At 41.3% G+C, this 15,759-nt stretch overlaps 1 protein-coding gene and 1 long non-coding RNA gene across 15 annotated transcripts in view; one reads left to right on the forward strand and one right to left on the reverse strand.

Annotated features, from left to right (window-relative positions):
• plxnb3 (plexin B3) overlaps nucleotides 1–15,759 on the forward strand; it is a 266,957-nt gene that overhangs the window by 145,850 nt on the left and 105,348 nt on the right. The gene's annotated exons all lie outside the window — the stretch shown is intronic.
• LOC133493203 (uncharacterized) overlaps nucleotides 1–15,759 on the reverse strand; it is a 34,736-nt gene that overhangs the window by 5,070 nt on the left and 13,907 nt on the right. The window contains exon 3 of the long non-coding RNA XR_009792888.1: nucleotides 11,057–11,246. This is a non-coding gene — a long non-coding RNA (uncharacterized LOC133493203). The remainder of the gene's footprint in view (nucleotides 1–11,056; nucleotides 11,247–15,759) is intronic.

Consider the following 15,759-nt stretch of genomic DNA (forward strand, 5'->3'; position numbering starts at 1 on the left):
ACATATGGCTATTTCTTTTGGTAATTGAACTGCTATGAGCAAATTTTGTAGTAGCTCTCCATATGTCACTGTGTTCCCTGTAGTTGTCGCTATTCCTCTATTTTTCCAGTATTGTCTGTGTAGATTGTGATACCACCGTGAATACAGCAGCATCTGGTCTCAGATTGTTTAAGACTGTCCAATTATATATTGTCTGTACAGTTCAGTCGTCCCAATCCAAATCTGGTTCTTTTTCTGTCCAATCAGGAACATTTCGTACTACCAAAACAAATTGTCCCAAACTCTCCCACTCCTGTTGTAATGACGTGTGTGGTGGTGTCCATTCTTTGTGTAGTGCATTTAGTTTGTCAGTCAGTCTTGTTCCTGTCACCACGACTGATATACCATCTGAGTACAGATAATCATGATTTTGTCTGGTGTGGGCTGTTATAAGTTTATCTTATACTACATTGTCACATGCAATGAGTCACTTCCTACGTCATTTTCTGGTCAATCATGTCTCAAGCCGTTTGCAGCAAGAAATCTCCTGTTCTTGTGGGAGGTTTGTTTGGAATATGTAAGGTGTAATAATAGAGCGCTGGATTCCTATTTTGTAAGATTTTTAACTGTCCTCCCAGCAATTCCTTTTTTTTCTTTTTACTTATATTTTTCCTGTCAGAGAGGGAATTAAGGGCAGTCCTAGTTTCAGCAAGCCATCTCTTCCCAACAAACGTATGGGACAAATGAAAAAGTTGCATTTTGAGAGCATTAGTTATGACATTTTTAATGGGGAGATGGCTGTCTCTTCCTCATCTGCGGCCACAATTATTAAATGTTTCGCATAAAGCTCCAGAAATTTCTCCTATCTCTGTCAGAAAGGTGTCAATTTTCTATTTCTTATTTTGTAGCACTCTTTCTGTGTGCAGTACTTAGTTAACGTATTCTAACAGGCTGCCAGTCGGTCTGTCAACCCAATGTTTTTCAATCCATTGTTTTATAGGGTTATTTGAATTCACATGAAGAACATTTTTTAATTGCCCTTGATACACACTCCCTGGAGTGTGATCTTCAGGAATGCCACTGTTTGCTTTAAAACATGCAGTCATTCCAATTCTATATTCTTCTAATGGTTCATTGTTGTTTTATTTTGCTCTTCCAATGGCAGAAAAATTTGCTTTTTTTCTAAATCAAGCAGAAGTGCGCGATATTAACCCTTGAACTCCCTGCTGGTGTGAGAAAGTACTTTGCTGTCATCCAAATTTGTTATAGTTCCGCACCATTTAAGTGGTAAGATTTTCTCAAGTCTTCCGTTCCCTGGACGAATATTGTTACATCAACTTTATGAGATGTGATACCTTTTATGGCCGTTTTCACATCATCTTGAGTCCATTTTTTTTGTTTTGTTTTGTGTGTTTCTCTTATTTTATCCTGCAGGTTAACTCTATATATGTCTTTCGTGTGTATGTTGAGCTGGCCAGCAAAGCCATATTGTGTAATCCATATATTTAGATGTTTTATTTTAGTAGACATCGGCTTTCTACAAACTTCTAGTCCTGACACCTAATTTTTTTTTCCCCAGATGTTCTGTTCAACTATTTTGCTATTTATCAACTATTTTGCTATTTGTTTTTCCCCTGTTGGAGTCAGTGGTTCAACTTGGGTGACTATACTGACTTCCCCCTGAACAGGGTGACAATTATGTTCCGTTTGAGGTAATTCTCAAGCTTCTAACACAAGTGGCGGAGAATTCTTACCTCTGCATCCTCAAACAGTTGTCACTCAATTTCCTGTTCAAATGAGGTAGCGAACCTCCACTCACACTTTTACACATGCAGACGTTTCACGGAGCTCACGTACAGGACACACCTTGCCCTTTTCTCAGTTTTATAGACAAATTAGTCTACTCGATAGGGACTAGTATTCTCGAGGTTTGGTTCTGCCGCAGTCACCTAGACGCGCATTCACTCATTCCTCATGAGTGTGGGAGTTTCCTACTCACTAGAGATGTCTTCACTTCCTTCGGCTTCTCGTCAACCCTCAGCCTCCAGATGCAAAGTTGAGGCCCAGTCCCGGAAAGGGTCTCAACTGCCGTGGCCATTGTCTTTGCCTGGACGTCGACTCAGCCCCTGGAAACCTCAGGTATCTTGAGATCCGGCTCGAAGGACCAAGTAAATGTCAGGTTCACCAATCAGACATTCATTAAACAGGACAAAAAAGGAAGCAAAGACACCAGTTCAAGTCTCGCGAGGAGAGAGGAGAGGAACTGTCTCGTACAATTCACCACTGCACTCTCTGATTATCCTCTCCTCGGCACCTCTATTTATTTAGTTTTGAGACACCCCTTATTTACATGGCTGTTACAAAAAGGAGACGACAAGCAAAACAGTTTGAAACAAGGTGTAAATGTTTGTTCATGTGCGTGTGCATGTGTGGAAGATTGCTGAATACATGTGTGGTCATCATTTCTTTAACAGGCAGCAGTTCCAACAGTTCTGATGATTAGATGTTTTTGTTCTTGCTATCTCCTGCTAGGAGGCTGCCACGTTATCTAGGGCAGAGCAAAGCATTTCTTTATTGGAAGCAAATGTATAATTATAATCGCAATTATTCCTACACTATATGTATGTGCTTCCTCAGAAGTACAAGAAGTACATTCTTTGATGGGCTTTTTTGAGGATGGAGTTGATGGTCGTCCTCCACTTCAGGTCCTATGAGACTGTAATTCCCAAGAATTTGAAGGTCTTGACGGTTGACACAAGACAATTGGACAGCGTCAGCGGCAGCTGTGGTGAAGGATGCCTCCTGAAGTCCACATTGATCTCCAGTCTTTGGAGATGGTCAACGCCAGGTCGTGTTGACCATATCAAAGCTCCAGTCTCGCCACTTCCTGTCAATACGCAGACTCATTGCCGTCTTTGATGAGGCCGATGACCATGGTGTCATATCCAAACTTCTGGAGTTTGATCGTCGGATGCCATGAGGTGCAGTCATTTGTTTAGTGAGTAGAGCAGAGGGAAGACGACCGAACCTTGGGGTGTCCCGGTGCTGAAAGTGCGTGTGGATGAGGTGGTGTCCCCCAGCCTCACCTGCTATGTCCTGCCCGTCAGGAGGTTGTAGATCCACTATCCAGCGAGACGCTGAGCTGGAGAAGTTTGGAGGAGAGGAGTTCAGGGATGATTGTGTTAAACGCAGAGGTGAACTCCACGAACAGGATCCTTGCATAAGTACCCTCGCTGTCAAGATGTTCAAAGATGAAGTGCACTCCTATGTTGACGGCATCATCCCCAGACATGTTAGGTCGATAGGAAAACAACAGTGGGTACAGTTGGGGACTTGTGATGCTCTTGAGGCGGTCCAGCACAAGGCGTTCAAAGGACTTCATGACCACAGATGTCAAGGCAATAGGCCAGTAGTCATTAAGACCAGAGACTGCTGCTTTTTTGGGGACCGGTATAATGTTTGAAGCAGGTTGGTACATCACACAGTTGTAGAGACCTGTTGAAGATCTTTATGAAGACAGGAGCAAGTTGGTCTGCGCAGACTTTGAGGCAGGATGGGAACACAAGGTCTGGGCCCGGCACTTTGTTGATCTTTTGTTGTTTGAAGATCTCTCTCGCGTCTCTTTCATGGATGCTAAACAGTGTAGTGGAAGGTGGTGCGGCTTGGTGGGTGTGTGGTGTGGAAGTGTCTATTTCAAATCTGCAGTAAAAGCCATTTAGGTCGTCGGCTAGCCCGCCATTGTTTTCTACCGGGCGAGAACGTCGGTTGTAGTGAGTGAGCGATTGTAATCCATGCCAAACTGATTTGCAGTCATTAGCGCTGAAATGTTTTTCCAGTTTAACTGCATAGTCCCTCTTTCCAATGTTAAATTCTTTATGTCAGCTCGTTTCTAGGGCGATTGTAGAGGGCCCTGTCCCCACTACGATATGCAATCTCTTTAGCCTGGCGGAGTTGCCGAAGTCTGGCTGAAAAGCAGAGCTTATCGTTGTTGAACGTGCAAAAACTTTTTGTTGGTACACACACCTCCTCACAGAAATTGACATACGCGGTAACAATATCCGTGAATTCATCTAGGCCAGGGGTCACCAACCTTTTTGAAACCAAGAGCTACTTCTTGGGTACTGATTAATGCGAATGGCTACCAGTTTGATACACACTTAAATAAATTGCCAGAAATAACCAATTTGCTCAATTTACCTTTAACTCTATATTATTGTTAATAATTAATGATATTTCTCTTTGTGGAAAGACTGATCATCTTAATGATTTCTGACTATATATATTAAAACAGATAAATATCTATATGCAACACATTTTTATATTTTCTCGAAGTGCACATTTTTCAAATTGAACATTTTCAAATGATCACTTCTAAGACAGTCTTGTGAAATCACAATATACCATTTTAACTAGCTCGCCACAAACATTTTTTTCCAACAAATCATGAATTACTTCACACCATGTTTCTACAAATAATAACTAATGTAAAATACAAAAGTCAACTCTCAAATTTTTAAATAAATCATGTCACACTTTGAACTGGACACCAAATCTGTTTTCTGTTTCTTTGTCAGTTAGTGGGAAACCTGGCATTGCATGCTGTTAACTATTGTATTGTACTTTGGTGTGTAACTTGATACTGCAACTCTGAGTGAGTCTTACAGATGTCCATCAGTGAGGAATGTTCTGTGTTTGTTCTTGATGAAGTTCGTGTAAGAAAGTTTGAGAACTCTGGGTCAGGTTTAGAGTGAGTAACGAATCCTGTGTGTCGGCCGATCATAGGAGGAGCCCCATCCGTAGTCACGTATACAAGGTTTTCCAAAACCACCTTTTTTTCGCACCAAAAACATCTTCACTGCGTTATAAATGTCAACTCCCCTCGTCGATGTCCTCAGGGGCAGTAGTGTCAGAAGTTCTTTTTTTGTGGAGAAATTCGTCAAATACCATCCGGATAAAGACCATCAGCTGCACCGCACTGCTTCTTTCCACCGACTCGTCACACTGGATGCTGAACCACCGGCACCTTGCCAGATCACTGTCCAGCTGGTTGGTCAAGTTCCCAGACATCGCCGACACTCTTCTTACCATTGTAGTTGCCCCGAAATGAACATCGGAGGGACTGGAGAGTACATCGGTTCCATACTTCTCGTCTTCAAGCACAGTTTTAGCAATTATCATCATTGCTACTTTGACAACCTCCCCGTCTCGAAATGCATTATTTTTCTTCATCAAGAATTGCATAGCCCTAAACGTATTTTTAATGGAAATATAACAATGGTCTGGAGTGTTATTTACCCTCGTTGGGCATGCTGCTTATATCTAGGGATTTCATGGTTAGGTTTAGCTTTGTTAAAATTTCCTAGGACAATGTGCGGTGAATCTGGGTGTTTTTTCTCAATCACTGTCAAGTTCACCAATCAGACATTCATTAAACAGGACAAAAAAGGAAGCAAAGACACCAGTTCAAGTCTCGCGAGGAGAGAGGAGAGGAACTGTCTCGTACAATTCACCACTGCACTCTTTGATTATCCTCTCCTCGGCAACTCTATTTATTTAGTTTTGAGACACCCCTTATTTACATGGCTGTTACAAAAAGGAGACGACAAGCAAAACAGTTTGAAACAAGGTGTAAATGTTTGTTCATGTGCGTGTGCATGTGTGGAAGATTGCTGAATACATGTGTGGTCATCATTTCTTTAACAGGCAGCAGTTCCAACAGTTCTGATGATTAGATGTTTTTGTTCTTGCTATCTCCTGCTAGGAGGCTGCCACGTTATCTAGGGCAGAGCAACGCATTTCTTCATTGGAAGCAAGTGTATGATAATTATGATCACATTTATTCTTACATTTCCCCCCTGTTCATCCAACATTTGCTACCACGTTTTCTAGAGCAGAGCAAAGCATTCTTCATTGCAGGCAGAGACAGTAACTGAATTGGAGCAGAGCAAAGCATTTCTTCATTGCAGGCAGAAACAGTTAATACTATTTAGAATTATTTCTACATTAACCTCCTGTTTATCCTACATTTGCTCAAATCCTTAAATCATCTAATTGATCACCCTTTCGGCTTACACTCGGGGGAAATTATAGCACTAATTACTTGTAATCTTCTGGATCAGAGAACAGGTCTGGAAGAGAAGTCATAACATCATCATCGTGGTCAACAATATCACTGTCATTACCCTGTTGTGCCAATAGTGGATATATTTCTGCCAATGTTTAATTTGTCGGGGCAATAGCAGTGGTTATAAGTTGGTTAAGTGATGCCTTTATGCAGGGAATACAACAACATCCACACAATGCAAGAATAGCTGCAAACAGCGATAGAAACTGGGACAGAACACCAAATTTTTAGATTTGCCAAACTTTTTTTTTTTTTCCCCCACCACTCAGACCTGGCTGATGTGTTTACACCAGATTGCTCCTTCATCTTGTGGTTCAGGGTGCGGAGGTCTTGAATGACCCTTGTGCGTTACCCATCAGGTGCTGTGATATTTGGAATAAACAACACTGGTCACGGAACATTGAGCAGTCGCCACCGTTCTCGGCCGGGAGCATGTCGACCGCTATGCGGTTCTGGAACGTCATGAGTGAGGTTGCAGCTGGTTGTTCCCTTATGGCAATCAAGCCTGCTTCCGTACAATTACCTAGTTTCTGTACATTGTAATGTATGTAGTTGATTTTGTCAACGTTTTTATTCAGAGTTATCCATAACAAGATGGATTCGCATCATGGAGCAATCTCGTTAACCAATTTATACTCATCAGTTTGCAGATGGATATTATGACACCATGTTTTGTTGAGACTTCCCACCTTAAAATCTGTCCCTGTAAAGCTAACACAGGAGAAATTAGCCAATGCAACATTAGTAGAAAATAGTTCACCATTTACTGCCTTAATTGTTGGATAAACACTTTTCCATTTCTGACAAGTGGTGTTAGGAGTTGTTTTAGTCATTACCTCCAGGGTACATTGTGTTGGGATTTCTGTTGGAATGACACGCATTAGTGGCCTAGGGCCCATGCATGTGATGTAACTATAGTTTACCTTGTTAGCTGCGTTATACATTAATAACAACCAGTTTTGTTTCCCATTTGTAAAAAAAAAAAGATAATCATAAAAATGAAAAAATGTTCCTCAGGCTTTTTCGGTTAAAATACTCCCTCCATAGTATACGTACTCTTTTGTATGGCATGCGGGTTTAAGGTAGCATTAAATTGGCAAATGGTGAGAAGAAAGTGGGGGTTTCATTTAGCATAAGCCCAAAGATTGAATCTCCAGCAATTAGACTCTGCCAAGGAATTGAAAAAGTGCTGAACTGATTCACTGGGAGGCACACATGGAGTCGTCCTCTCATCCCTCGGTGACTCCCACATAGTTGTTTAGCAAAGTTAGTTGAAATGAGGTTGCTCCTCTTTATCTGGTGGTAGGCATAGTTGACTGAGTATAATTATCGGTTCTGTTGTTATGTATTTTTGTCAGATTTACAGGTGTCCAAAAGTAGCATATGAACAAAAATATCATTACGGCTCTCAATGTTGCAGCCCAACATGCTATCATATTATTTAGCCATTTTGAAGTCATGTCGACCAAGTCACCCCTAAATGAGTCAAGTGTCTTTTAAATCTTCACCAGCCTTCAGGTATTTTCAGAAACTATAAATCTGCACCCACCGTATGCTGGTCTTTGCTCACCTTTCCCCTTGGGTGACTCAGCTGAGATGACCTTTTACAGTGTGTAAGGTGTATCCACGTGTTTCTTTCTGCTATTTTGTCCATGTCATTCAGCTCTTGCTCAGTCTATGCCAGTGTTCGGATTAAACTGCATGTACAGATGTTAATTCATAAACAGACATAGGATGAATAAACAAATGGCAGTAAGAAGGTTATTAAAGCACAGTAACTTGTTACTTTTTTTTTTTTTTGGTGTAGTGCAGGGATGTCAAACTCATTTCTCTTGCGGGCCACGTTGTAGTTCGGGTTTGCCTCAGAGGGACATTTCGAGTGAAGGCAGCGTGGGATCGATTCCCGCTCAGTGATAGTGTCCACATCTGCACTGCGACAGGCTGGTGAACGTGTACTCTGCCGCTGCCCGAAGTTAGCTGGGATTGGCTTCAGCTCTCTCTCCGAATAAATGCATAAGTATTGCGTCAGGAAAGCCATCCGGCGTTAAAAAAAAAATCAAAAAGACAGTTACTGCCGCACCACCATGACAATGGCACGAAAATGGCTTCACACATCAATGCTGATAAAATTCCCAATTTGTTTCTAGTCATATCAAATTGATGAATGTGAAATTTCCTAGTGACACGCCATTGGAAAACAATGTTTTTTTAGTTTTTCAAAAGAAGTTAATGGATAAACAGAATCCCCCAACTTTTTTTTTTTTTTTTTTTTTTGCATTCGTTATCAATTAATAGCATTGCATCTCTGGATCTATGCAAAATAAAATCTTTTGGACACGTTTTTTTGTATGTAGTTATTGGCTGGCAACCAGGTCAGGGTGTACCTTGCCTCCTGCCCGTTGACAGCTGGGATAGGCTACAGCCCTCCATGCGACCCTTGTGAGGATAAGTGGCTAAGAAAATGGATGGAGGGATGAATGGATGTGTATCTGGAGGAAACTGACCACATTTTGTATACACATTCCCTTGTGGATTATGTCGCACGCAGATCAAACAAGCCCTACAAAAAAAGTTTTTTTGCATCCAAGTTAAATCCATGGATCATGTAATGCCTTTGTACCAGGGCTACCATTTCCCCTGTTGAGACCTGAGACTTCCCATGGCTCAAGATTTCCACCCACTTAAAAAAATGTATTTGGTGGAATTTTTTTGTATCTGTGCTGACATAATTCCCATTTTGTAATGTCGTACCTTATTTTTTCCACATTTTTAGTTCTGCTGGTAAGCTTTGTTGTTGCATTTTGTTCAACACATCATCTCAAAGTATGTCTTCATTTATTACATGGTCAGCTAATCCCATAAAGGTTTTGCTGCTTCTTTTGCTGTTTTATCTGTAAATCCATTTCCTAATGATTCTTTGTCTGTATTTGATGTGTGTACTGCACATTTACATATGGCTATTTCTTTTGGTAATTGAACTGCTATGAGCAAATTTTGTAGTAGCTCTGCATATGTCACTGTATTCCCTGTAGTTGTCGCTATTCCTCTATTTTTCCAGTATTGTCTGTGTAGATTGTGATACCACCGTGAATAGAGCAGCATCTGGTCTCAGATTGTTTAAGACTGTCCAATTATATATTGTCTGTACAGTTCAGTCGTCCCAATCCAAATCTGGTTCTTTTTCTGTCCAATCAGGAACATTTCGTACTACCAAAACAAATTGTCCCAAACTCTCCCACTCCTGTTGTAATGACGGTGTGGTGGTGTCCATTCTTTGTGTAGTGCATTTAGTTTGTCAGTCAGTCTTGTTCCTGTCACCACGACTGATATACCATCTGAGTACAGATAATCATGATTTGTCTGGTGTGGGCTGTTATAAGTTTATCTTATACTACATTGTCACATGCAATGAGTCATTCCTACGTCATTTTCTGGTCAATCATGTCTCAAGCCGTTTGCAGCAAGAAATCTCCTGTTCTTGTGGGAGGTTTGTTTGGAATATGTAAGGTGTAATAATAGAGCGCTGGATTCCTATTTTGTAAGATTTTTAACTGTCCTCCCAGCAATTCCTTTTTTTTCTTTTTACTTATATTTTTCCTGTCAGAGAGGGAATTAGGGCAGTCCTAGTTTCAGCAAGCCATCTCTTTCCAAAAAACGTATGGGACAAATTAAAAAGTTGCATTTTGGGAGCATTAGTTGTGACATTTTTGATGGGGAGATGGCTGCTCTCTTCCTCATCTGCGGCCACAATTATTAAATGTTTCGCATAAAGCTCCATAAATTTCTCCTTTCTCTGTCAGAAAGGTGTCAATTTTCTTTTTCTTATTTTGTAGCACTCTCTCTGCGTGTAGTGCTTGATTAACGTATTGTTACAGGCTGCCAGTCGGTTTCTCAACCCAATGTTTTTCAATCCATTGTTTTATAGGATTATTTGAATCCACATGAAGAGCATTTTTTTAATTGCCCTTGATACACACTCCCTGGAGTGTGATCTTCAGGAATGCCACTATTTGCTTTAAAACATGCATTTATTCCAGTTCTATATTCTTCAAATGGTTCATTGTTGTTTTATTTTGCTCTTCCAATGGCAGAAAAAAATAGCTTTTTTTTTTTTTAAATCTAGTAGAAGTGCGCGATATTAACCCTTGAACTCCCTGCTGCTTTGAGAAAGTACTTTGCTTTCATCCAAATTTGTTGTACTTCCACATCATTTAAGTGGTAAGATTTTCTCAAGTCTTCCGTTCCCTGGACGAATTATGTTACATCAACTTTATGAGATGAGATACCTTTTATGGCCGTTTTCACATCATCTTGAGTCCAGCTTTTTTTTTTGTTGTTGTTGGTTTGTGTGTGTGTGTGTGTGTGTGTTTCTCTTATTTTATCCTGCAGGTTGACTATTTATATTTTTTGTGTGTATGTTGAGCTGGCCAGCAAAGTCATTTTGTGTTATCCACAAATTTAGATGTTTTGTTTTAGTAGGACATTTCTACAAACTTCTAGTCCTTACACATCATTATTTTTTTTTTTTTCAGATGTTGTGTTTCAACTATTTTGCTATTTATCAACTATTTTGCCATTTGTTTTTCCCCTGTTGGAGTCAGTGGTTCAACTTGGGTGACTATACTGACTTCCCCCTGAACAGGGTGACAATTATGTTCCGTTTGAGGTAATTCTCAAGCTTCTACCACAAGTGGCGGAGAATTCTTACCTCTGCATCCTCAAACAGTTGTCACTCAATTTCCTGTTCAAATGAGGTAGCGAACCTCCACTCACACTTTTACACATGCAGACGTTTCACGGAGCTCACGTACAGGACACACCTTGCCCTTTTCTCAGTTTTATAGACAAATTAGTCTACTCGATAGGGACTAGTATTCTCGAGGTTTGGTTCTGCCGCAGTCACCCAGACGCGCATTCACTCATTCCTCATGAGTGTGGGAGTTTCCTACTCACCAGAGATGTCTTCACTTCCTTCGGCTTCTCGTCAACCCTCAGCCTCCAGATGCAAAGTCGAGGCCCAGTCCCGGAAAGGGTCTCAACTGCCGTGGCCATGGTCTTTGCCTGGACGTCGACTCAGCCCCTGGAAACCTCAGGTATCTTGAGATCCGGCTCGAAGGACCAAGTAAATGTCAGGTTCACCAATCTGACATTCATTAAACAGGACAAAAAAGGAAGCAAAGACACCAGTTCAAGTCTCGCGAGGAGAGAGGAGAGGAACTGTCTCGTACAATTCACCACTGCACTCTCTGATTATCCTCTCCTCGGCACCTCTATTTATTTAGTTTTGAGACACCCCTTATTTACATGGCTGTTACAAAAAGGAGACGACAAGCAAAACAGTTTGAAACAAGGTGTAAATGTTTGTTCATGTGCGTTGCATGTGTGGAAGATTGCTGAATACATGTGTGGTCATCATTTCTTTAACAGGCAGCAGTTCCAACAGTTCTGATGATTAGATGTTTTTGTTCTTGCTATCTCTTGCTAGGAGGCTGCCACGTTATCTAGGGCAGAGCAAAGCATTTCTTTATTGGAAGCAAATGTATGATAATTATAATCACAATTATTCCTACACTATATGTATGTGCTTCCTCAGAAGTACAAGAAGTACATTCTTTGATGAGCTTTTTTGAGGATGGAGTTGATGGTCGTCCTCCACTTCAGGTCCTATGAGACTGTAATTCCCAAGAATTTGAAGGTCTTGACGGTTGACACAAGACAATTGGACAGCGTCAGGGGCAGCTGTGGTGAAGGATGCCTCCTGAAGTCCACATTGATCTCCAGTCTTTGGAGATGGTCAACGCCAGGTCGTGTTGACCATATCAAAGCTCCAGTCTCGCCACTTCCTGTCGATACGCAGACTCATTGCCGTCTTTGATGAGGCCGATGACCATGGTGTCATATCCAAACTTCAGGAGTTTGATCGTCGGATGCCATGAGGTGCAGTCATTTGTTTAGAGTGAGTAGAGCAGAGGGAACACGACCGAACCTTGGGGTGTCCCGGTGCTGAAAGTGCGTGTGGATGAGGTGGTGTCCCCCAGCCTCACCTGCTATGTCCTGCCCGTCAGGAGGTTGTAGATCCACCATCCAGCGAGACGCTGAGCTGGAGAAGTTTGGAGGAGAGGAGTTCAGGGATGATTGTGTTAAACGCAGAGGTGAACTCCACGAACAGGATCCTTGCATAAGTACCCTCGCTGTCAAGATGTTCAAAGATGAAGTGCAGTCCTATGTTGACGGCATCATCCCCAGACATGTTAGGTCGATAGGAAAACAACAGTGGGTACAGTTGGGGACTTGTGATGCTCTTGAGGCGGTCCAGCACAAGGCGTTCAAAGGACTTCATGACCACAGATGTCAAGGCAATAGGCCAGTAGTCATTAAGACCAGAGACTGCTGCTTTTTTGGGGACCGGTATAATGTTTGAAGCAGGTTGGTACATCACACAGTTGTAGAGACCTGTTGAAGATCTTTATGAAGACAGGAGCAAGTTGGTCTGCGCAGACTTTGAGGCAGGATGGGAACACAAGGTCTGGGCCCGGCACTTTGTTGATCTTTTGTTGTTTGAAGATCTCTCTCGCGTCTCTTTCATGGATGCTAAACAGTGTAGTGGAAGGTGGTGCGGCTTGGTGGGTGTGTGGTGTGGAAGTGTCTATTTCAAATCTGCAGTAAAAGCCAGGTCGTTAGGTCGTCGGCTAGCCCGCCATTGTTTTCTACCGGGCGAGAACGTCGGTTGTAGTGAGTGAGCGATTGTAATCCATGCCAAACTGATTTGCAGTCATTAGCGCCGAAATGTTTTGGAAACCTCAGGTATCTTGAGATCCGGCTCGAAGGACCAAGTAAATGTCAGGTTCACCAATCAGGCTGCCACGTTATCTAGGGCAGAGCAAAGCATTTCTTATCATCATATCATTATCATTATAATGTATGATAATTATAATCACAATTATTCCTACAATCACGTTTATCTGCTTGGCGAGCTTTAGCAGTGCTGCGTTCATGCTAGCTTGAGGCGAATGAAAACATTAACTAGGATGAAAGATGTGAACTCATGTGGCGGGTAAAATGGCTTACAGTTCAAAAACAGTGACTCTAAAAAGCGGGCTGCAGGGTGTGCTGAGCTGTGTAACATCTGTGCACCTTTTCTTGTTGATTAAAAGCATATTCCACCGTCTTTCGTGTTCCATGTTACCTCAGCGTCACGGTCCGCACGATGGAGGTTGAAACCGGGGAGCGTGATGGTGGCGTCGGGCACTCGTCCACAAAGCCAAGTCTCCGTGAAGCACAGAGCCACTGGACGTCCAAAGTCTTTGTAGGTCTTATTCAGACCAAGCACTCTCACAAATTCCCTCTATTTTGTCGGATATCATCAAGCTGGTCTTGGTTGCTCTGGGCTGCATGTCGCTTGGTAAAATAGTCTTGCTGTTCTCTTCGCTTTGCTAGCAAATGTTTCGATAGCTGCACTCTCTCTATCTTAGTCAAATGTCTGTGTTTTTCGGCATGCTTCGTCTCATAATGCTGCCTCACGTTGTACTCCTTAAACACCACAAACTAAACATACGTGTTTACCCCTGACTTCAGTAAATAAATATTTAGTAGTCCATATTTGATTGAAACCACGGCCTTCAGCATGCACCTTTCTTTTTTTAGGCATTTTCGAACATTTTGAAGGGTTTCTATTACAATTACTTGTTTCTAATCATGTGCACTCTGGCTTGTCTCAGAGTACTCGGATGTAAACGACGTGTGCAGAAAGTAAACAAGTTTCAAAGTAAAGGCCCTGCTGATGTAGTCCATGCATTAAGTTAAATTTTGAAAGTAGGTTCATTTTCTTAATTCCAAGAAACCTTTCACGAGCCAGTCAAAGTGGCCCACGGGCTGTCAAATGCCCAGGTCTGGTTAAGACTATAATGTTTCATCCATTTTATTAGTAATTACTAAAAAAAAAGGCTGAAAATTTCTCTAGACGTATGATATGCATAGCCAATCTGACTGAATCAAGTGTATTCGTTATTGACTTGCATTATGTTTGTATGAACAGTAGTTTGTGAATGATACATTTCCATTGTTGAAGAAAAACAAAATCACATTTGAATAACAAAAGCATATCTAACTGTTTTTTGTGGAGAATAAAGTAACCATCACCATGTACATCAAGGTAACTGTGATTAGACTAATACAAAAAGCAGCATGTTACTTATATTACTTGTATTATAACTACACTACTGTGCCATGGAGTACTGTCTGGTGGGCCGTGGGAAGTCATCCAATGTCAGCTAATTGGTGAAAATGAATCCGGAGATAATTTGGAGTTACCGACTGTCCGTGCTGTCCAATGATGGGCAGAGTAATCATGTAATACGCGTCTATATCCGTAGGTGACAACACTTAACTCATTACTTTGATTAGTTACATGTCAGGTGGCGGTGATAGTCGCATTGTTGCTCGCGAAGCCAGACGTTGCCAATATGTGAAAAGGAAAGATCCTAACTCAGAATTAGATTCTGGACAAAATTCTGACTCCAGTGATCGCCCAAGTATGAAGGGAAGTCAGAAGACATAAAACACAAAACATATGAACTTTGTCCTGTGGTAAGTAACTGTCCCGTGTTTATGAACCATTGGTGGAAATAAAAGTGTTTCTGACTAAGGAGTTCTCCGATTACCCAAAAGTGCTTGCAACTGATGAGTGGTGTGCAAATCTGGCATACCTGGCTGTTATTTTAAATCTTCTGAATTAAGTGAACACATGTATGCGGGGCTGAAATGAAAATGTGCTTACAAGCACAGATTAAATAAATTGATTCAGCTCAAAGCTGCAATTCTGGAAATAATGTGGAAAATGGAAATTTTGAAATGTTAATACTCATCATGCAATGGTAAAATGTCAACACAGCGGCATTATGTCAGGTACTGGTGAAACATTTAAAAACACTTGAAGAGAAGATATTTTATTTTTCTTCAGCCTCCATTCAATCCCGTGACTGAGTGAGGAACCCTATGTTTCAGAATCTGGGGGTCAAAGAGACATGACTTTACAGGAACAGAAGGAACTAACTGATCTTAGACAAGATGTTATTTTAAAGCTAAGCTTTGCTGATCAACCTTTGGACAGTTTTTGGTTGGCTACTGCTAAGGAGTACCCCATTCTGCCAAATAAAGCTATTTTGACATTGCTTCCATTTTCCACAACTTCTCTGTGAGCTGAGCTTTTCAAGCCTGACTACTATACAAAGTAAGAAGAGCTTTCTGTATCTTTGACCAATTCCTGCCAGAATATCAGATCTATGTTCACCCAAACAAGCCTATTTTTTCACAATGATTGAGTAAAATATGATAATATGGAGTTTGTTTGTGTCTACTTTGGTGAGAACGACTGTATTTGTATTTTGTACATATAAGCAACAGATTTCAATCATCAGATTGTGACATAGATCCTTTTCACACTTTCTGCTGGTGGGTTGCCGTGCGATTTTTTTGAAAGAAAAAATTGTGGCTTGGCTAAAAATAAGTTGAAGAACACTGACTTATAACATCCCCGGACTACATTTATTAAGTAACACATTCCACGCATCACTGATGACAACACAGTGAAATTCAGAATTTGATGTTTTTCATGTGTCTGTTTCTTTCCCATTTTATTGGTTGATTTGGCATAATAA

This window comes from Syngnathoides biaculeatus, chromosome 2, assembly GCF_019802595.1.
Source record: "Syngnathoides biaculeatus isolate LvHL_M chromosome 2, ASM1980259v1, whole genome shotgun sequence".
Taxonomy (NCBI): Eukaryota; Metazoa; Chordata; class Actinopteri; order Syngnathiformes; family Syngnathidae; genus Syngnathoides; species Syngnathoides biaculeatus.